The sequence below is a fragment of the Triticum urartu genome, chromosome 2A (assembly GCF_056163025.1).
Source record: "Triticum urartu cultivar PI428250 chromosome 2A, HENAU_Tu73, whole genome shotgun sequence".
Taxonomy (NCBI): Eukaryota; Viridiplantae; Streptophyta; class Magnoliopsida; order Poales; family Poaceae; genus Triticum; species Triticum urartu.
In genome coordinates, this window is record NC_141874.1 from 78,529,289 (window position 1) to 78,553,316 (window position 24,028).

The 24,028-nt window shown below is 43.9% G+C and overlaps 2 pseudogenes; one reads left to right on the forward strand and one right to left on the reverse strand.

Annotated features, from left to right (window-relative positions):
* Positions 1-24,028, reverse strand: part of LOC125535068 (uncharacterized) — a 71,671-nt pseudogene that overhangs the window by 24,262 nt on the left and 23,381 nt on the right.
* Positions 2,933-3,071, forward strand: LOC125541926 (small nucleolar RNA Z247; annotated as a pseudogene).

A 24,028-nucleotide genomic window follows, 5' to 3' on the forward strand; every position in this document is an offset into this window, starting at 1 on the left:
GTATGATTGGTTATCTTTGCAAGTCACTTCGAATTATCAGTTTGGTTTGGCCCACTAGATTGATCTTTCTTGCAATGGGAGAAGTGCTTAGCTTTGGGTTCAATCTTGCGGTGTCCTTTCCCAGTGACAGTAGGGGCAGCACGGCACGTATTGTATTGTTGCCATCGAGGATAACAAGATGCGGTTTACATCATATTGCAAGAGTTTATCCCTCTACATCATGTCATCTTGCTTAAAGCGTTACTGTGTTCTCTTGAACTTAATACTCTAGACGCATGCTGGATAGCGGTCGATGTGTGGAGTAATAGTAGTAGATGCAGGCAGGAGTCAGTCTACTTGTCTCGGGCGTGATGCCTATATACATGATCATACCTAGATATTCTCATAACTATGCTCAATTCTGTCAATTGCTCAACAATAATTTGTTTACCCACCGTGAATACCTATGCTCTTGAGAGAAGCCACTAGTGAAACCTATGGCCCCCGGGTCTATCTTCCATCATATTAATCTTCCAATACTTAGTTATTTCCTTTGCCTTTTATTTTACTTTGCATCTTTATCATAAAAATACCAAAAATATTATCTTATCATATCTATCAGATCTCACTCTCGTAAGTGACCGTGTAGGGATTGACAACCCCTTATCGCGTTGGTTGCGAGGATTTATTTGTTTGTGTAGGTGCGAGGGACTCGTGCGTGGCCTCCTACTAGATTGATACCTTGGTTCTCAAAAACTGAGGGAAATACTTATGCTACTTTGCTGCATCACCCTTTCCTCTTCAAGGGAAAACCAACGCAAGTGCTCAAGAGGTAGCAGCCCCCCCACCCCCCAAGTGACGGCGGCACTCCCTTGCTTGGAGGGGGGAAACGAACGCGTTGGGTCTACACGGATGGGATCTTGCTGCGGCCCGGATGTTGCTCCAAAGTGTTCCTATGGGCTGACCTAACACAACCGGGTGGAGAGTTCCACTGGTCAAAGCCCGTTCGTGCAAAGTCAAAGGGCTAGATCCCTTGGTCAAACACTACGGGGTTAGGCAGGACGGGGGCCCGGGGGGTAGCAATGCCACCGAAGCATTGCACCGGGCCCTCATACATGTCGTACGGTGTGGTGGCATGTCCGTAGAGGCGGCACGCGTCTTCGAGGTGTGGCCCCCCTCACGGACGGCGCCGTCGCCGACACCTAGAGGGGGGAAACGAAGGTGTCGGGTCTACACGGATGGGATCTTGCTATGGATTTGGTTCGGAAGTTGCTCTAAAGTGTTCCTATACGCTGACCTAACACAACCGGGTGGAGAGTTCCACTGGTCAAAGCCCGTCCGTGTAAAGTCAAAAGGCTAGATCCCATGGTCAAACGCTACAGGGTTAGGCAGGACGGGGGCCCTGGGGTAGCAATGCCACCGGAGCATCGCACCGGGCCCTCATACTTGTCGTACAGTGTGGTGGCATGTCTGAAGAGGCGGCACGCATCTTCGGGGTGTGCCCCCCAAGTGACGGCGGCACTGCCTTGCGTGGAGGGGGGGGGGCACACCGCGGAGCCCCAAGACGGGCGTCTACGCATGCGTGAACACTTTCACATATGCATCGGGACCCGTGTGATGTTTTGGTGGCATAGCTACACCCCGAGTATCCCCACTAACCAGATTCCCTCCGTGTCGACCGTTTCCCCCCTCTGTGACACGGTGACAGCGACGTTTGTAAAGGGGGAAATCGATATACCGTCAGGGTATGTTTTTTTAGATAACGAATATTTATCTTGTGGAAAAACAAAAAAAAAGCAAATATGAAAAAAAATATAAAATAAATATATGTCGACGGCCAGGCCGTCGGCATATGTGTGCACATGGAGGTACAATCCCACGGATCAATGACATGGCATCGCACGCGGATCGATGACGTGGCAGAGGGGCATGGGCCAGGTCTATGCCGACGGCTATGCCGTAGGCATATCTCTGCCACACAACGGCCCCCCACTCCCTCGGATCGATGACGTGTCGACGACGCGGATCGGTGACGTGTCGACGACGCGGATCGGTGATGTCAGCAATTCTATGTCGATGGCATAGCCGTCAGCATAAATATGCCGACGGTCGGCGTTACCTCCCGTCGGCGTAGTTTCGACGCTGTCAAACGGTCGTCGCTGACCGGGTAGGTGGGCCCGGTGTATGCCGATGGCCTAGCCTATGCCGATGGGCCCCATAGGCGAATCGCTAGCGGTCCTGACGGCCTCATCTACGCCGACGGCCTCGTCGTCATAGATGGACCTATGCTGATGGCCTGGGTCAGGCCGTAGGCGTAGAAACACCGTCGGCATAAGTCCATCGATGCCGATGGGGCCGTCGGCATAGATGAGGCCGTCGGCGTAAGCGGATTTTCTGGTAGTGCGTGCACTTCCGCGCTGCCGCCTGTTAGAATACAATGTATTTTTATACGGTTGTATATATAAAACCGTATATACCCTTTAAGTTGTGTGTGTGGTGAACTTGTAATCTAGTAGTTAGGTTCATTACTTCCATCCTTATCTCGTAGATTAGCTAACTTGAGGATCAAGCCTAACCTAACTACTGAATCTTGTAAACCCTAGCCTATGGCTATATATAACACGTAACGCGTCCCTACTAGGCATACACTTCACGCCATCTTTCATGGTATTCAGAGCCTATCTCCTCTAAGCACATCTCTCGTAGCCATGGCCTCGTCAGGTGCCAAGCTTCATCATCAGCTCCATCTCAGCCCCTGTTATGGTTCAGGTTGCACACTGCGACACGGCGACCGAAGCATGCGCCGCCATCACGGAGATCTTTATCTCCCAAACTCAAGCACACGTCGGCAACACCAGAATCGCCCTCTCCTCCACCAAGAAGGGCAACTCGATGATGGCCGAGTACATCGGGCGCATGAAGGCGCTCAGTGATGAGATGGCATTGGTGGGCAAGCCTCACCGACGACGACATGGTGTCCTACATCCTGGCGGGACTCGACTAGGACTACATGTCCTTCGTCTCCATGATCTATGCTCGTACTCAACATATCAAGGTGAGCGAGCTTTACTCGCAGCTGATCAGCTTTGAAAGTAGATTGGCTATGTTTGAAGGCGGAGGGCAGTCCTCCCACTCCTCTTCCAACGTCGTGTCTCGCGGCGGGCGCGGTGGATTCAACCATGGTGGTGGACGCGGTGGCAACGGTGGTCGTAGTGGAGGCGGTCGTGGCAACGACGGCGGTGGTCGTGGTCGCGGCGGCGGCCGCGGCAATGGTGGAGGCCGCAACGATCTGCCTGACATCTTCTGCCAAATCTGCACCAAGCCCAATCACATGTCCATGGAGTGCTATCGCTGTTATGACATCTCCTTCAACAAGGACAAAAGTACAGCAGCCGTCAACACCAACTACTCCTACGGGGTGGACACAAACTGGTATGTGGACTCAGGTGCAATAGACCACATTACCAATGAGCTCACCAAACTCGCCGTCCGTGACAAGTACAATGGACGATCAAATTAACATGCCAAACAACGCTGGTATGAAGATTTCCCATATAGGTCATGCATATGTTCATACCCCTACTCGCAATCTTCATCTGGAAAATATTTTGCATGTGCCCAAAGCCACCAAAAACTTGATCTCTGCCCATCGTCTAGCTTATGACAATCATGTATTTCTTGAATCTCATCGTCATTTTTTCTATGTCAAGGACAAGGCAATGAAGAAAACCCTCCTCCACAGCACGTGTAGAAACGGGCTCTATCCCCTATCATCAGCTCCCGCAAGCTCGGGCAGACATGCACTTGGCGCCACCAAGATCTCTCCGTCAAGGTGGCATGATCGTTTAGGACATCCATCCTCGGCAATAGTTCGACATGTTCTTAGCCACAATAAAATTTCTAATGAGTGGAGCCTTTTTCTGATGAATTTTTTAGTCCACTATTGTTTTGGGCCACAGCCTTTTTAGTCTGGTTCTAATTTGGGCCTTGGCCTTTTTATTTTCTGGGTTGCAGCCTTTTATAAACTTTTTTCTTATAGTCAACTCTTTTTTAGGACCAAGCCTTTTTAGTCTAATTCTTGTTTGGGCCTCGGCCTTTTTAGAGCCCAGGTTCATATTTTGCATAACTTCAGAAAATGCATAACTATAAACAACAAGGCCCAGGTTCACAAGTGATTCACAAGCCCAGGTTCAAACAACAAGATCCACATAACTTCATAGAAAATAAACACAAGTGCTCCGAGGTTCAAACAACACATGTTCACAGGTTCACAAGTGCAAAATGCAACAAACTGCACAGGTTCACAGGTTCACAACAAGATCTAAAGAGAGCCATCAAACTACGACAAACTGCATAAGATCATAGGTTCAAAGAAAAAATGCTCATCAAACTACCTTAGCTCCAAAGAGAGCCATCAAGTGGGCTAACTTCTCATCCTGCTCTTGAGACTTCTTGCGCATCAGCTCAAGTTCCTTGTCGCGTGCAGCTTCAGCTTCTTCCTGTTGGGGAACACAGTATTTCAAAAATTTCCTACGATCACGCAAGATCTATCTAGGAGATGCATAGCAACAAGAGAGGAGAGTGTGTCCACGTACCCTCATAGACCGAAAACAGAAGCGTTAAGTAACGTAGTTGATGTAGTCGAACGTCTTTGCGATCCAACCAATCAAGTACCGAACGCACGACACCTTCACATCTGCACACGTTCAGCTCGGTGACGACCCTCGTACTGTTGATCCAGTTGAGGTTGAGGGAGAGTTTTGTCAGCACGACGGCATGATGATGATGATGATAAAGTTACCAACGCAGGGCTTTGCCTAAGCACTACAACAATATGACCGAGGTGGAAATCTGTGGAGGGGGCACCACACACGGCTAAGACAACTGTCAACTTGTGTGTTCTAGGGTGCCCCCTGCCCCTGTATCTAAAGGAGCAGGGGGGGAGGGGGGTCAGCCTTAGGGCCCTCTCCTCTCTCTCTCATAAGGCCCATGTTGGCCCATTAGTCCCCCTGGGGTTTCCGATAACCCCCCGGCACTTTGATATTTATTCATTGACCCCGGAACTCATCTGTTATCCGAATAACATCGTCCAATATATCAATCTTTATGTCTCGACCATTTCGAGACTCCTCGTCATGTCCGTGATCACTTCCGGGACTCCTAACTACCTATGGTACATCAAAACACATAAACTCATAATACCGATGCTCATCAAACGTTAAGCGTGTGGACCCTACGGGTTTGAGAACTATATAGACATGTGTTGGGTCCTACGGTAGGGTGCGTTGACTGAGAATTAAAATTTCCCTACGTGCAGAACAGCAAAGAACATGCTACGGGAGATGGATCACAGATCATTACCACTAGACGCGCAATGCTGTGCAGCGGAAGAAGAGTTGGGGCGACGCGTCTGCGTGGATCTTTTCCTCCTCGTCCAATCTCCCTCGAACAGCCGGTGGTTGGTTCCCACGTACAATTTTGCTGGAGCAGCGCAAGTGCACCGCCTCTAACGTTATCCGCGCGTGCAGGAGGAACGTCGTGCGGCAGACTGCTAGGTCTGATCACACTACCATCCATGAGTGGAGGTGTCTATTCGCAACACATGCAAACCCTAGTGACAGCGCCGAAGCGATCAATCCCATGAGTGTGCGTCACCTCCTCTTTATATAGGCGTCCGTCATGGGCTCAACACTTGGGCCTCGCACGGACCCTAAAGCCCATAAGTCTACTCGGCCACAATCCGAATACAACTCGGATCGCATCCGACCAGTGTCCTTTGATCCGACCTCGTAGGTTCCTTCCCTTAAGCGCGCGACCCCTTAGGTTCAAGTCGGCTTGGTCGCAGATCGGATCACCTACGAACTGCATGGTTGGTAGCGGCCCGTAGCAAGGCATGCCGAACACCAAGCAGACTATGAAGCTGGTTAGGCGAACCTATACATCATGCTTCTGTTCCCTTTGCCACACGATGCATGTTGTCGGGCTCAAGGCGAGTCTGTCATCCTTGTGCTAGCCCGACCTCTTTCTCGTTCCATTAATGCCAACCATAAACCAGATTATTTCATAATCCTTGTCGCATGGCCATGCTTATCCTGGTCGGATCACACGAGGGGCCCAGAGTATATCTCTCCTGATCGGAGGGGCAAATCCCATATTGCTCGACCATGTCTCGCAGCATGGGTCTGGACAAGCCCGAAACCTACCTTTGTAACTACCCAGTCACGGAGTAGCTTTTGGTTGGACCAAAGCAAGTCTGTCATCATCCCGAGTACATGCGCCTGCTCAGGTCTTATGGCATAGAACATATGTTGTACTAGAGACTTACAGATGACATATCGCTGCGTCTCATAGTTGGGTCTGTCCGACTCGGACCTTATCTCAACTCAGATCCGACTACATCGAATCCAACCAGATCCTTCCGAGTCCATATTATCGGGTTAGCATCCAATGCTCCATGGCTAGTGATACCAAGCCACTAACCGTGTCATATGCTAGTCTAGTCGGTTGCGCGTCCACACAGCCCTTTCGACTAGGGACCTTTTTTAGGACAGTCATCATACAATGTATAGTACCACAAACAAGTCACGAACTTGCTGATACACATCATGGATAATGTCCAAGGACTATCTTTATTCATAAACACATAAGAAATGTCATCATACATGATTGTCTCTAGGGAATATCTCCAACAGTCTCCCACTTGCACTAGAGTGAATCAAATAGACAGCGAATGCCCATAGCTCTAACGTGCCCCTCATGTTTGGATTGTGGAAGCAGCTTAGTCAACGAATCTGCAACATTTGCATCCGTGTGAATTTTGCATAACTCAACATCACCATTCTTTACGATCTTTTGTATCAAGTGATATTTCAGATCTATGTGTCTGGTCTTGTGGTGATCCCTCGGCTCATTGGCTTGCGCGATGGCACCAGAACCATAATTATCATAATAAAGGTCCAACGGTTTTACCGAGGCTGGGAAAATACAAAGATCATCTAGAAAGTTCCGGATCCAAGCACCTTCCTTTGCGGCTTCACAAGCCGCAATGTATTCGGCTTCTGTGGTAGAATCGGCCACCGTATCTTGCTTGGAACTCATCCATCTCACTGCTCCTCCGTTCATGACATACACGAATCCCGACTGTGATCGACAATCATCTCTGTCGGTTTGGAAACTAGCATCGGCATAACCCCTTACGACGAGCTTTTCCTCACCTCCATAAACTAGGAACATCTCTTTAGTCCTTTTCAAGTACTTCAAAATAGTCTTTACTGCTGCCTAGTGACTCTCACCTGGGTTGGCCTGGTCTACTTGTTATGCTTATTGCAAAAGCAACATGAGGCCGTGTACATATCATGGAAGACATGATGGATCCAATTGCCGAGGCATACGGAATCCGACTCATCCTGCTTCGCTCATCAGATGTCGAAGGACTCTGAGTCTCGCTTAGCCTTATACCATGTTAGACAGGCAATAACCCTTTCTTGGCCTCACTCATGTTGAACCGCTTCAACACTTTATCTATGTACATGCTTTGGATCAAGTCGAGCAGCCTCCTCGATCTATCTCTATACATCTTGATGCCTAAAATGTAAATTGCCTCACCAAGGTCCTTCATTGAAAACTTGCCACTCCATGATTCCTTGACTGAGTTCAGCATCTAAACAACATTTCCGATCAGTAGTATGTCATCCACACACAAGATTAAAAACACAATCAAGCTCCCACTTAACTGCTTGTATAAACAAGCGTCCTCATCGCTTTTGATGAAACCGAGACTAGTGACGACCTCATCAAAACGAATGTTCCAACTCCAAGATGCTTGCCTCAACACATAAATGGATCTCTTGAGCTTGCATACTTTAGTAGTGCTAGTCGGATCGACAAAGCCCTTGGGCTGTATCATATACACGTCCTTGGTTAAATTTCTGTGAAGGAAAGCCGTTTTAACATCCATCTGCCGTATCTCGTAATCGAAATATGCAGCTATATCTAGTACGATCCTCACCGACTTCAGCTTCGCTACCGGTGAGTAAGTCTCGTCATAGTCAATTCCTTGAACTAGTCCATAACCTTTAGCGACAAGCCGAGCTTTGTGGATCTGAACATTTCCATCCACATCGGTTTTCTTCTTAAAGACCTATTTGCAGCCAATGGCCTTTACGCCAAGTGGCGGATCAACCAAGTCCCAGACTTGATTTTCATCCATGGACTTTAACTCGGATCTAATGGCCTCTAGCCATGCCTCGAAATTCAGGCTCACAATCGCTTCCGCATACGTGGTCGGCTCGTCGCTTTCTAGCAACAATACATCAAGTACTCTGCACAATATTTCCGACCTTCGTGGTTCCGGTGCCACTTCCACTACGGGTTCCCTGACTAACTGCGGTATGATCTCATCACCCGCCGAGCCATCCCCGAGTGGTACTCGAATTTCTTCGAGTCAGACCGTCCTCCCGACTAAGGGACTCTTTCTCAAGGAAAACCCCGTTCCGAGCAATAAACACTTTGTTCTCTTCCCGGTTGTAGAAGCTATATCCCAATGTTTCCTCGGATATCCCACGAATATGCAATTGTCCGACTTGGGTGTAAGCTTGTCTGACACGAGTCGCTTGACAAATGCTTCACAACCCCAAATCTTTAGAAAAGACAAACTGGGAGTCTTCTCGGTCCACATCTCATGTGGTGTCTTATCTATGGATTTTGATGGTACCCTATTAAGTGTGAAAGCTGCAGTTTCTAGAGCATATCCCCAAAATGACAAGGGTAAATCCGATTTTCTCATCATAGATCAAACCATGTCCAACAAGGTACGATTCCTCCGTTCCGACACACCGTTTCTCTGTGGCGTACCCGGAGGTGTGAGTTGTGGTACTATACCTCGGCTTTTCAGATGATCATCAAACTCCTGGCTCATTTACTCACCTTCACGATCAGATCGGAGAAGCTTTATAGTCTTGCCGAGATGATTCTCAACCTCGTTTTGAAACTCTTTGAAGTTTTCAAAAGTTTCCGACTTGTGCCTCATCAAATAGATATATCCATATCTACTCAAGTCGTCAGTAAAAGTTACGAAGTACTGATAGCCACCTCTGGCAGTTGTGCTCATTGGTCCACACACATCACTGTGTATCAGTTCCAACAGCTCGGATGCCCTATCGCAACTCTTTGCGAAAGGAGACTTAGTAATCTTGCCGAGCAAGCATGATTCGCATGTCTCGAACGACCAGAAGTCGGAAAAAGTTAGGAGTCCATCATCATGGAGCTTCTTCATGCGTTCAGACTAATGTGTCCAAGCCGCCAATGCCAGAAGTATGTTGGATTTATCTCATTAGGCTTATGCCTCTAGACATTCATGTTATAGACCGGTTCCTGTTCTAGATTCAATATAAATAACCCATGAACAATGGGTGCATAGCCGTGGAACATACCATTCAAATAAAACGAACAACCATTGTCCTTTAAATTTATATTCATAACCCTGACTCACTAAGCATGATGTAGAAATAATGTTCCGACTAAGTGCAAGAATGTAATAACAATTATTCAATTCCAAAATAAATCCAGAAGGAAGCTACAGCTGCATCATGCCGACCTCCAACGCAGCAACTCTTGCTTTGTTGCCGACTCTGATGTCAATCCCCCTTGTGCCACACGCCTAGTTCTTACCAACCCCTGCATCGAGTTGCAAATATGAACAACTGATCTTCTATCAAATACCCAAGAGATACTAGGTATGTCGGCAAGGTAAATGTCTATAACATATGCAACAAGTGTACCTTTGCCTGAAGCAGCATTCCCGGCCTTCTTGCCATGCTCTGCAAGCCACTTGCTACAGTTACTCTTCCAATGACCAGTTTCCTTGCAATGATAGCAAATGGTATTTGAGTCCGGTCCAGATTTTGGTGCAGCGGCAGAGGTTGCCGTCTCCGTGCCCTTTGCCTTAATCTTTTTCTTGGAGCAACTCTTCTATACTTAGCCGATTTCTGCACCATCAACACTTGATGTGTGCCTTTCTTAATATCCTGCTCTGCCACTTTGAGCATCCCATGCAATTCAGTGAGCTTCTTATCCATGCCATGCATATGATAGTTCAAGATGAACATCCCATAGCTAGGCGGAAGAGAACCCAGAACTGCATCAGTAGCCAGCTCATCCAAGAGCGGGAAGCCCAAACGATCCAAAGCTTGCACATATCCGATCATCTTGATCACATGTGGGCTCAGTGGATCACCTTCCTTCAGCTTGCAATCCATCAAGGATCGCCAGAGGTTGAACCTTTCGGTCCTAGCCTGTGTCTGAAACATGCTCTTGAGACTCTCGATCATATCATAAGCCTCAACATTTTTGAAATGCTGTTGCAAATCGGGCTCCATACAAGCCAGCATCAGACAACTGATCTCTGTTTATTCATCAATGAGTTTCTGGTAGGCATTCTTAGATGTGGCACTAGCATTATAGGCAGGTTCCTCTGGAAGTGGATCCTCTAGAACTTGTTCCTTTTTATCATGCTTGAGAACAATTCTTAGATTTCTATACCATGTGGTAAAGTTTGTTCCATTAAGTTTATCTTTTCCAGAATTGATTTCAATGCAAAGTTGGGTTGAGCAGGTGGTGCCATTGATCTACAATAGAAAATATGCAATCACTAAGCAATGTGTTTATGTAGAGTAATTCAAGCCTAAACAAAAATACTCCCACTGAAGTTGGCATCCCTCTACAAACTCTCAGTTATTCAGGATCCGACTAGTACATGCGACTAGTGAGCTTTAGCATCACTGCTAGACAACATGCCTATCCGGTAAGCAACTCCTTGCTAATCGTATCTCTATACGACTCCTGTCGGTCGGGAAGGTATCTCATACCGTGGCCCCCAACCTTCTTTGCCACAAGGACCAAAATCGTTTGATAGCCTTGTCAAGTTAACCTGATGCACTGCATGTCCGTGTCCGACACGAACCCTTCAGTTCAAGGACATGTAGCAGCACCCCAATTTTGTGAGCCCACTACTAGACGTACTTGACTTGCGAAGGTGCAACATTGGGGATGGCAAATTTCTTGATATTAACGAGGGATCTTTTCTATCATTCTAACATGCATAGAAAACAAGAAGCATAACAATCACAAATAAAATATATATTGTGAAATAGTATGGCTCCTTCATGGATGTTCTTCCAGGTTGGCTCTGACTCAGTTGACCATCTAGGAACTCCATCTTGTTTGTCACGCTGGGATGCCAAGCCACCAACCTGATCTCTATTATCCAACTACTACAACTAGTAATGAATTTTACATAGAGTCAAAAGTCGACACACAGGTCACTATACAATATAATGACGACACATTGGCTCCTGCAGGCTGACAAACATGACACGCAGGCCATGTATAATTTACACACATGCATCACATACACATGAGCCATACTATTCACATCAAACCTACAAAACAAAGTTATGCATAGAATCGCATCCTATCGGTTTGAGAGATCATGTATGAAATACAAGGCGCTACACACACTACGGTCCCGCTAGCCGGTTGGCGAGCGGGGTTCGAAGGGGCAATGCCCCTTGCGGGTGCGGGCAGCGCCCGACGTTTTTGAAAATCACAGATCACATCTGAACTCCGATCATGCCGAATTTTCTGATCTGACCGATCTTATCGATCATCGCGAGTCTGTTTTGGATTTATGCTTCACACTTAACCCCGATGGCGGATACCGTCTGGTAGGGGTAGGTTGTGTCACGACCTCATCGACACCGATCAACAGAAAACATAGCCACATCGATCCCCATGTGCCGTTGATCTCATTAAACGTGCACACAGCCGATCTTATCAATGATGACAGATCTCATCTGCCGCCTCCACATATCTAATATGCATATGATCTGAATCCAAATCCTATAGCAGAAGCCCTGATACCACTGTTGGTTTCTACGGTAGGGTGCGTCGACTACAAATTAAATTTTTCCTATGCGCAGAACAACCAGGAACATGCTACGGAAGATGGATCACAGATCGTTACCACTAGACGCGCAGTGTCGTGCAGCGGAAGAAGAGTTGGGGCAGTGCATCTGCGTGGAACATTTCCTCGTCGTCCGATCTCCCTCGAACAGCCGGTTGTCAGTTCCCACGTACAAGATCGCCGGAGCGGCGCAAGTGCACCGCCTCTAACGGTATCCGCGCGTGCAGGAGGAACATCGTGCGGCGGACTGCTAGTTCCAATCACACCACCGTCGGCAAGTGGAGGTGTCTATTCGCAACACATGCAAACCCTAGTGACAGTGCCACAGTGATCAATCCTATGATTGTGCGGCACATCCACTTTATATAGGCGTCCGTCGTGGGCTCAACACTTGGGCCTCGCATGGACCCTAAAGCCCATAAGTCTACTTGGCCACAATCCGAATACAGCTCGGATCATATCCGACCAGTGTCCTCGGATCCGACATCGTAGGTTCCTTCCCTTAAGCGCGCGACCCCTTAGGTTCAAGCCGGCTTTGTTGCAGTTCGGATCACCACCGAACTGGTTGGTAGCGGCCCCTACCAAGGCATGCCGAACACCAAGCAGACTATGAAGCTGGTTAGGCGAACCCGTACATCATGCTTCTGTTCCCTTCGCCACACGATACATGTTGTCGGGCTCAAGGCGAGTATGTCATCCTTGTGCTAGCCCGACCTCTTTCTCGTTCCAGTGATGCCGACCATAAACCAGATTATCTCATAATGCTTGTCGCATGGCCATGCTTATCCTAGTCGGAACATACGAGGGGCCCAGATTATATCTATCCTGATTGGAGCTGCAAATCCCATCTTGCTCGACCATGTCTCGCAGCATGGGTCTGCATAAGCCCGAAACCTACCTTTGTAACTACCCAGTCACGGAGTAGCGTTTGGTTGGCCCAAAGCAAGTCTGTCACCATCCCGAGTACATGCGCCAGCTCAGGTCTTAGGACATAGAACGTATGTTGTACTAGAGACTTAGAGATGACATATCACTGCGTCTCATAATTGGGTCTGTCCGACTTGGACCTTATCTGAAATCGGATCCGACTATGTCGAATCCGACCAGATCCTTCCTAGTCCATATTATCCGGTTAGCATCCAATGCTCCATCGCTAGTGAGACCAAGCCATCGACCGTGTCATATGCTAGTCTAGTCGGTTGCGCGTCTACACAACCCTTTTGACTAGGGACCTTTTTTTGAGGACAGTCATCATACAATGTATAGTCCCACAAACAAGTCACGTACTTGTTGATACAGATCATTGATAATGTCCAAGGACTATTTATTCATAAATACATAAGAAATATCATCATACATGATTGCCTCTAGGGCATATATCCAACAACATGACCGATACTCATCTCCGGTCAATAACCAATAGCGGAACCTCGATGCTCATATTGGTTCCTACATATTCTACGAAGATCTTTATCGGTCAAACCGCATAACAACATACGTTGTTCCCTTTGTCATCGGTATGTTACTTGCCCGAGATTCGATCGTCGGTATCATCATACCTAGTTCAATCTTGTTACCGGGAAGTCTCTTTACTCATTCCGTAATGCAACATGATAACCCACAAGTATAGGGGATCGGAACAGTTTTAGATAAGTAAGAGTGTCGAACCCAATGAGGAGCTAAAGGCAGAACAAATATTCCCTCAAGTTCTATCGACCACCGATACAACTCTAGGCACGCTTGATGTTCGCTTTACCTAGAACAAGTATGAAACTAGAAGTACTTTGAAGGTGTTGTTGGATAGGTTTGCAAGATAATAAAGATTACGTAAATAAAAAGTAGGGGCTGTTGTAAGTAAAGAAGCAATAAAGAAAATATAGCGAGTGTGGAAAAGTGGTGGTACGAGTTGCGAAATTACCCCTAAGCAATTGACTACTTTACTAGACCGATAACAAGTATTATGTGGGAGAGGTCACTGCTAGCATGTCATCCTGACTTGGAATTCTATGCACTTATGATTGGAACTATTAGCAAGCGTCCGCAACTACTAATGTTCATTAAGGTAAAACCCAACCATAGCATTAAGATATATTGGTCCTCCTTCAATCCCGTATGCTAGGTTGAAGCTTCTGTCACTCTTGCCCTCCAATACATAGTCCTATCAACATACAACTAACCCTATGGAACAATAAAAATAGTATAAAAAGTTGCCAAAAGTATATGAAAGTTGTATAATATTGGAATGGAACAATAAAACATTATAGAGACGACGGAGACGTATCAACATCCCCAAGCTTAATTCCTGCTTGTCCTCGAGTAGGTAAATGATAAAAAAGATAATTTTTGATGTGGAATGCTACCTAGCATAATCTTGATCATGTATCTAATCATGGCATGAATATTAAGACACGAGTGATTCAAAGCAATATTCTATCATTTGACATAAAAACAATAATACTTCAAGCCCACTAATAAAGCAATCATGTCTTTTCAAAATAACAAGGCCAAAGAAAGTTATCCCTACAAAATCATATAGTTTGGCTATGCTCCATCTTCACCACACAAAATATTCACATCATGCACAACCCCGATGACAAGTCGAGCAATTGGTTCATACTTTTTAACGCGCTTCAGCATTTTCAACCCTCACGCAATACATGAGTGTGAGCCATGGATATAGCACTATAGGTGGAATAGAATGGTGGTTGTGGAGAAGACAAAAAGGAGAAGATAGTCTCACATCAACTAGGCATATCAACGGGCTGTGGAGATGCCCATCAATAGATATCAATGTGAGTGAGTAGGGATTGCCATGCAACGGATGCACTAGAGCTATAAGTATATGAAAGCTCAAACTGAAACTAAGTAGGTGTGCATGCAACTTGCTTGCTCATGAAGACCTAGGGCATTTGAGGAAGCCCATCGTTGGAATATACAAGCCAAGTTCTATAATGAAAATTACCACTTAATATATGAAAGTGATAACTCAAGAGACTCTCTATATGAAGAACATGGTGCTACTTTGAAGCACAAGTGTGGAAAGGGATAGTAGCATTGTCCCTTCTCTCTTTTCCTCTCATTTTTTCTTTTTTTGGTGGGCTTCTTTGGCCTCTTTTTTTATTTGGGCTTCTTTGGCCTCTTTTATTTATTTTTAAAGTCCGGAGTCTCATCCCGACTTGTGGGGGAATCACAGTCTCCATCATCCTTTCCTCACTGGGACAATGCTCTGATAATGATGATCATCACACTTTTATTTACTTACAACTCAATATTACAACTCGATACTAGAACAAGGATATGACTCTATATGAATGCCTCCGGCAGTGTACCGGGATGTGCAATAATCTAGCATAGCAATGACATCAAAAAATGGACAAGCCATGAAAACATCATGCTAGCTATCTTACAATCATGCAAAGCAATATGACAATGAATGCTCAAGTCATGTATATGATGATGATGAAATTTGCATGGCAATATATCTCGGAATGGCTATGGAAATACCATGATAGGTAGGTATGCTGGCTGTTTTGAGGAGGAGGTATATGGTGGGTTTATGGTACTGGCGAAAGTTGCACGATACTAGAGAGGCTAGCAATGATGGAAGGGTGAGAGTGCGTATAATCCATGGAGTCAACATTAGTCATAAAGAACTCACATACTTATTGCAAAAGTTTATTAGCCCTCGAAGCAAAGTACTACTACGCATGCCCCTAGGGGGATAGATTGGTAGGAAAATACCATCGCTCGTCCCCGACCGCCGCTCATAAGGAAGACAATCAATAAATACCTCATGCTCCAACTTCGTTACATAACGGTTCACCATACGTGCATGCTACGGGAATCACAAACCTCAACACAAGTATTTCTACTAATCCACAACTACCCACTAGCATGACTCTAATATCACCATCTTTATATCGCAAAACTATTGCAAGGAATCAAACATATCATATTCAGTGATCTACAAGTTTTATGTAGGATTTTATGACTAACCATGTGAATGACCAATTCCTGTCATCTCTCTAAATAGATATAAGTGAAGCAACAGTGTTTAAATCTTTCTAAAAAAAGATATGCCCACGCTCTAACAAATATAAGTGAAGCAAAAGAGCATTCTACAATTGGCGGTTGTGTAAGTGAAGAGAAACAGGCAATCCAAACTTCAAATGATATAAGTGAAGCACGTGAAGCATTCTATAAATCCATACTCACAAGATATAAGTGAAGTGCAATGAGAATTCTATAAGTCAACCAAGGACGATCTCATACCAGCATGGTGCATAAAAGAAAAATGAAAACTAAATGCAAAAGACGCTCCAAGATTGCACATATCGCATGAACGAAACGAATCCGAAAACATACCGATACTTGTTGAAGAAAGAGGGGATGCCTTCCAGGGCATCCCCAAGCTTAGATGCTTGAGTCTCCTTGAATATTTACTTGGGGTGCCTCAGGCATCCCCAATCTTGAGCTCTTGCCTCTCTTCCTTCTTCTCACGTCGATACCTTCTCGATCATCGAACACTTCATCCACACAAAACTTCAACAGAAAACTCGGTAAGATCCGTTAGTATAATAAAGCAAATCAATACTCTAAGTACTGTTGAAAACCAATCCATATTTTGTTTTTGCATTGTTTATACTGTAATATAGCTTTTCCATGGCTTAATCCACTGATACAAATCGGTAGTTTCATCAAAACAAGTAAACTATGCATCAAAAACAGAATTTTTCTAAAACAGAACAGTCTGTAATAATCTGAACATTCACCCTACTTGTGTTCCTTTAGAAATTCTACCAAAATTAGGAAAAATAAAAAATGTGTATATAAAGAGAATTCAAAAGGAATCAGAGCCATTTGACATTCCAGTAAAAAATGTAAAATCGCACACTACAGCCAAAGTTTCTGTCCTACACCATACAAACCAACAAGCAAAGTAAACATCCTAAAGGCAAACCTTGGCACATTATTTTTATTTTTAATCCTTATAAAAGGACACAACAGAAATAAATTACTCTCTAAAACTTCTGGGTTGTCTCCCTGGCAGTGCTTTCTTTAAAGCCATTAAGCTAGGCATATAGTGCTCAAGTAATGAATCCACCCGGATCTCAAGGTATATCAAAGCCAATTTTAATTAACAATGATTTGTAATTTAGTAGTGAGCACAAAGCAACATATATCATGCAATGACGAAGTATAACTCTCTTCCTATGCATCGGCATGTCATGAAAGAACAATTCATGCACACAAAGTAAAGGCCAATGCATAGTATAAATAGTTTCTTGCAATTTTATCGTGTGGGAAACATAGAGAGGTGGAGATATAGTTGCTCTCTCATAATAATTGCAAGTAGGAGCAGCAAGCACATGCATATATATCTATAAAAATCATCATGTGTAACGGTAAAAGGCAACCCATCAATATAATCCTTAATAAGTGCAAACTTCTTCGATATAGTGTAGTCGGGAGAATTCAAAAAGATAATAGGACTATCATGCATGGGTGCAATAGCAACAATTTGATGTTTAACATAAGGAACTATAGGAAGTTCATCTCCATAAGCATAATTCACATTGGCATCTTGGCCACAAGCATAGCAAGCATCATCAAGAAGGGATATTTCAAGAGAATCAACGAGATCATAACAATCATCATAGCAATCATCCTTCGGTAAGCACGAAGGGAAATTAAACAATGTATGAGTTGAAGAGTTACTCTCATTAGAAGGTGGGAACGGGTAGCTATTCCGCTCTTCCTTCTTTTGTTCTTCGCTCTCCTCCTCGTCTTTTTCATCCAATGAGCTCACAGCTTCATCAATTTCTTCTTCCATAGACTCCTGCAAAATATTAGTCTCTTCTTGGACAGCGGAGTAGTCCTCAATATGTGGTTCAACATAGGAATTAGAAGCATAATTATCATAGAAATATTTAAGTATGTCAAAATTTTCAGATTTGTAAAGAGTAGCATCACACGTTTCAATCAATGAAGCAATTTCATAAGCACCCTTAAAAGCAACAAATTCTTCAATTTGTTGAACATGATAGTAACTATAAACACCCTTAGCATACGAAGATAGGATTCCATTATCACTAAACTCACATTGATAGGGAAGGTGCTTCTTAGGGTTTTCAGAACAACAAGTAATATCATATATTTCGCATAAATTCCAAGCATAGCATTGCAAACGATGAATTTGACCCAGTAAAATTTTCCCTTTTTCAGATATTCGGTGACGCACATAACAAGCATGCTCATCTAAGGATTTGCCCTCAACTAAGCTAGTTGGGGTTTCAGCACGAGCCATAGGGATCGAAGATGATCCAAGTAATAAGCTTCAGCAGTGTGATAGATTTTGAGTGGTTCTTCAACCATTGGTTTAGTAGGTACAACTAATTTTTTTGGTATTTTGTGTTTCCTACCCATAACTAAAGATAGAAAACAACTAAGAACAACAAATAAAAATTACTTAGTGATAAAGCAAACAAGCACACACGAGAATATTCACCCCGTGCTATTGCTCCTCGGCAACGGCGCTAGAAAAAGGTCCTGATAACACACAAGTATAGGGGATCGCAACAGTTTTCGATAAGTAATAGTGTCAAACCCAACGAGGAGCTAATGGCAGAACAAATATTCCCTCAAGTTCTATCGACCACCGATACAATTCTACGCACGCTTGATGTTCACTTTACCTAGAACAAGTATGAAACTAGAAGTACTTTGTAGGTGTTGTTGGATAGGTTTGCAAGATAATAAAGATTACGTAAATAAAAAGTAGGGGCTGTTGCAAGTAAAGACGCAATAAAGTACATATAGCTAGTGTGGAAAAGTGGTGGTAGGAGTTGCGAAATTTCCCCTAAGCAATTGACTACTTTACTAGACCGATAGCAAGTATTATATGGGAGAGGCCACTGCTAGCATGTCATCCCTGACTTGGAATTCTATGCACTTATGATTGGAACTATTAGCAAGCGTCCGCAACTACTAACGTTCAATGAGGTAAAACCCAACCATAGCATTAAGATATATTGGCCCCCCTTCAATCCCCTATGCATCAATTTCTATGCTAGGTTGAAGCTTCTGTCACTCTTGTCCTCCAATACATACTCCTATCAACATACAACTAACCCTATGGTGCGATCCACGTGCTCGCTCCTATGATGGGCACCAAAGGACAGCAACATAACCACAAGCAAATTAAATCAATCATAGCAATTCATCAACCACTGGTAGGACAACGAAAATCTACTCAGACATCATAGGATGCAACACATCATTGGATAATAATATGAAGCATAAAGCACCATGTTCAAGTAGAGGGTACAGCGGGTTGCGGGAGAGTGGACCGTTGTAGATAGAGGGGGGAAGGTGATGGAGATGTTGGTGAAGATGGCGGAGGTGTTGGTGTAGATTGCTGTGATGATGATGGCCACGACAGCGTTCCGGCGCCACCGGAAGAGAAGGGGAGAGGGGGCCCCTTCGTCTTCTTCTTCCTTGACCTCCTCCCTAGATGGGAGAAGGGTTTCCCCTCTGGTCCTTGGCCTCCATGGCATGGGAGGGGCGAGAGCCCCTCCGAGATTGGATCTGTCTCTCTGTCTCTTTCTGTTTCTGCCTTCTCTCTGTTGCCCTTTCACAGTTTCATATATATATGGAGATCCGTAACTCCGATTGGACCGAAACCTTCACCATGATTTTTTTACCAAAAAATAGCTTTCTTGCGGCCGAAGAAGGGCATCAACCTCCTTATGGGTGGCCCAAGAGTGTCAGGGGCGCGCACAGGGGGGCAGGTGCGCCCCCTGCCTCGTGGCCACCTCGGGCACCGTCTCGCATGGATTTTTCTTCCGGAATTTTCCAAATATTCCAAAAAATAAGCTCCATCCGTTTTTATCCCGTTTGGATTCCGTTTGATATGCATATTCTGTGAAACATAGAACATGCAACAAAGAGGAACTGGAACTGGGCACTGGATCAATATGTTAGTAGCAAAAATAGTATAAAAAGTTGCCAAAAGTAAATGAAAGTTGTATAATATTGGCATGGAACAATCAAAAAATATAGATACGATGGAGACATATCACAACATCCCGCAACTAACTCATTAGTCACATTGCTTGCAAGGCTTATAGTGATGTGCATTACCGAGAGGGCCCAGGGATACCTCTCCAACAATCGGAGTGACAAATCCTAATCTTGATCTATGCCAACTCAACAAACACCATCAGAGACACCTATAGAGCATCTTTATAATCACCCAGTTATGTTGCGACGTTTGATAGCACACTAAGTGTTCCTTCGGTATTCGGGAGTTGCGTAGTCTCATAGTCATAGGAACATGTATAAGTTATGGAGAAAGCAATAGCAATAAACTAAACGTTCATAGTGCTAAGCTAACGGATGGGTCATGTCAATCACATCATTATCTAATGATGTGATCCCGTTTATCAAATGACAACTCATGTCTATGGTTAGGAAACTTACCCATCTTTGATTAACGAGCTATTCAAGTATAGGCATACTAGTGACACTCTGTTTGTCTATGTATTCACACATGTACTAAGTTTTCAGTTAATACAATTTTAGCATGAATAATAAAAATTTATCATGATATAAGGAAATATAAATAACAACTTTATTATTGCCTCTAGGGCATATTTCCTTCAGTCTCCCACTTGCACTAGAGTCAATAATCTAGTTCACATCGTCATGTGATTTCACACCAATAGTTCACATCTTTATGTGATTAGTTCACATCTTCATGTGACTAATACCCAAAGGGTTTACTAGAGTCAATATTATAGTTCACATCACTATGTGATTAACATCCAAAGAGTGATCATGTTTTGCTTGTGAGAGAAGTTTAGTCTACGGGTCTGCAACATTCAGATCCGTATGTATTTTGCAAATTTCTATGTCTACAATACTATGCACGGAGCTACTCTAGCTAATTTCTCCCACTTTCAATAGGTATCTAGATCGAGACTTAGAGTCATCTAGATCGGTGTAAAAAGCTTGCACCGATGTAACTCTTACTCTTTTATCACTTCCATAACCGAGAAATATTTCCTTAGTCCTCTAAGGATAATTTTGACCGCTATCTAGTGTTCTACTCCTAGATCACTATTGTACTCCCTTGACAAAATCATGCTAAGGTATACAAAAGGTCTGGTACACAGCATAGCATACTTCATAGAACCTATGACTGAGGCGTAGGGAATGACTTTTCATTCTCTTTCTATTTTCTGCCGTGGCCAGGTTTTGAGTCTTTACTCAATTTCACACCTTACAACTCAGGCAAGAACTCCTTCTTTGACTGATCCATTTTGAACTCCTTCAAAATATTATCAAGGTATGTACTCATCGAAAAATCTTTATCAAGCGTCTTGATCTATCTCTATAGATCTTGATGCCCAATATGTAAGCAGCCTCACCGAAGTATTTCTTTGAAAAACTCCTTTCAAACACTCCTTTATGCTTTCCAGAAAATTCTACATCATTTCCGATCAAGAATATGTCATTCACATATACATATTAGAATGGCTATAGTGCTCCCATTCACTTTCTTGTAAATACAGGCTTCATCGGAAGTCTATATAAAACTATATGCTTTGATGAACTTATCAAAGCATATATTCCAACTTTGAGATGCTTGCACCAGTCCATAGATGGATCAATGGAGCTTGCACATTTTGTTAGCACCTTTAGGATTGACAAAACCTTCTGGTTGTATCAAATAAAACTCTTCTTTAAGAAATCCATTAAGGAATGTACTTTCGATATCCATTTGCCAGATTTCATAAAATGTGGCAATTTGCTAACATGATTTAGACAGACTTAAGCATCGCTACGAATGAGAAAATCTCATCGTAGTTAACACCTTGAACTTGCCGAAAACCTTCTTGCGACAATTCATGCTTTGTAGATAGTAACTTGAAGTTCTTCATGGGAGTGGACACTTGCTTGCCATTCTTCTTGAAGTTCCCTTTCTTTCCCTTGTCCTTTTACTTGAAACTAGTGGTCTTTTCAACCATCAACACTTGATGCTTTTTCTTGATTCCTACCTTCGCCAATTTAAGCATCGCGAAGAGCTTGGGAATCATTTCCGTTATTGATGACCCACAAGTATAGGGGATCTATCGTAGTCCTTTCGATAAGTAAGAGTGTCGAACCCAACGAGGAGTAGAAGGAAATGATAAGCGGTTTTCAGCAAGGTATTCTCTGCAAGCACTGAAATTATAGGTAACAGATAGTTTTATGATAAGATAATTGGTAACGAGCAACAAGTAACCAAAGTAAATAAAGTGCAGCAAGGTGGCCCAATCCCTTTTGTAGCAAAGGACAAGCCTGGACAAATTCTTATATAGAGAAAAGCGCTCCCGAGGACACATGGGAATTATCGTCAAGCTAATTTTCATCACGTTCATATGATTCGTGTTGGGTACTTTGATAATTTGGTATGTGGGTGGACCGGTGCTTGGGTACTGTCCTTACTTGCACAAGCATCCCACTTATGATTAACCTGTATTGCAAGCATCCGCAACTACAACAAAAGTTTAAGGTAAACCTAACCATAGCATGAGACATATGGATCCAAATCAGCCCCTTACGAAGCAATGCATAAACTAGGGTTTAAGCTTCTGTCACTCTAGCAACCCATCATCTACTTATTACTTCCCAATGCCTTCCTCTAGGCCCAAATAATGGTGAAGTGTCATGTAGTCGACGTTCACATAACACTACTAGAGGAGAGACAACATACATATCATCAAAATATCGAACGAATACCAAATTCACATGACTACTAATAGCAAGACTTCACCCATGTCCTGAGGAACAAACGTAACTACCCACAAAGCATATTCATGTTCATAATAAGAGGAGTATTAATATGCATATAGGATCTGAACATATGATCTTCCACCAAATAAATCAGCTAGCATCAACTACAAGGAGTAATTGACACTAGTAGCAACCCACCGGTACCAATCCCAGGCTTGGAGGCAAGAATTGGATACAAGAGATGAACTAGGGTTTGAGAGGAGATGGTGCTGGGGAAGATGTTGATGGAGATTGATGCTACCTCTTGAGCAATCCGTTGGTTTTTCCCCGAAGAGGAAGGGATGATGTAGTAAAGTAGCGTAAGTATTTCCCTCTGTTTTTGAGAACCAAGGTATCAATCTAGTAGGAGGCTACGCGCGAGTCCCTTGTACATGCACAAAACTAATAAATCCTCGCAACCAATGCGATAAGGGGTTGTCAATCCCTACACGGCCACTTACGAGAGTGAGATATGATAAGATAATATTTTTGGTATTTTTATGATAAAGATGCAAAGTAAAATAAAAGCAAAGTAAAAAGAAAAGGAAATAACTAAGTATTGGAAGATTAATATGATGAAGATAGACCCGGGGGCATAGGTTTCACTAGTGGCTTCTCTCAAGAGCATAAGTATTCTACGATGGGTGAACGAATTACAGTTGAGCAATTGACAGAATTGAGCATAGTTATGAGAATATCTAGGTATGATCATGTATATAGGCATCACGTCCGAGACAAGTAGACCGACTCCTGCCTGCATCTACTACTATTACTCCACTCATCGACCGCTATCCAGCATGCATCTAGAGTATTAAGTTAATGAAAACAGAGTAACGCCTTAAGCAAGATGACATGATGTAGAGGGATAAAGTCATGCAATATGATGAAAACCCCATCACTGGGAAAGGACACCGCAAGATTGAACCCAAAGCTAAGCACTTCTCCCATTGCAAGAAAGATCAATCTTGTAGGCCAAACCAAACTGATAATTCGAAGAGACTTGCAAAGATAACCAATCATACATAAAAGAATTTAGAGAAGATTCAAATATTGTTGATAGATAGACTTGATCATAAACCCACAATTCATCAGCCTCAACAAACACACCGCAAAAAGAAGATTACATCGAATAGATCCTCACAAGAGAGGGGGAAAACATTGTATTGAGATCCAAAAAGAGAGAAGAAGCCATCTAGCTAATAACTATGGACTCGTAGGTCTGAGGTGAACATGGGATCTCGTGGATACAGAAAGTTACGGCGGTGGAAT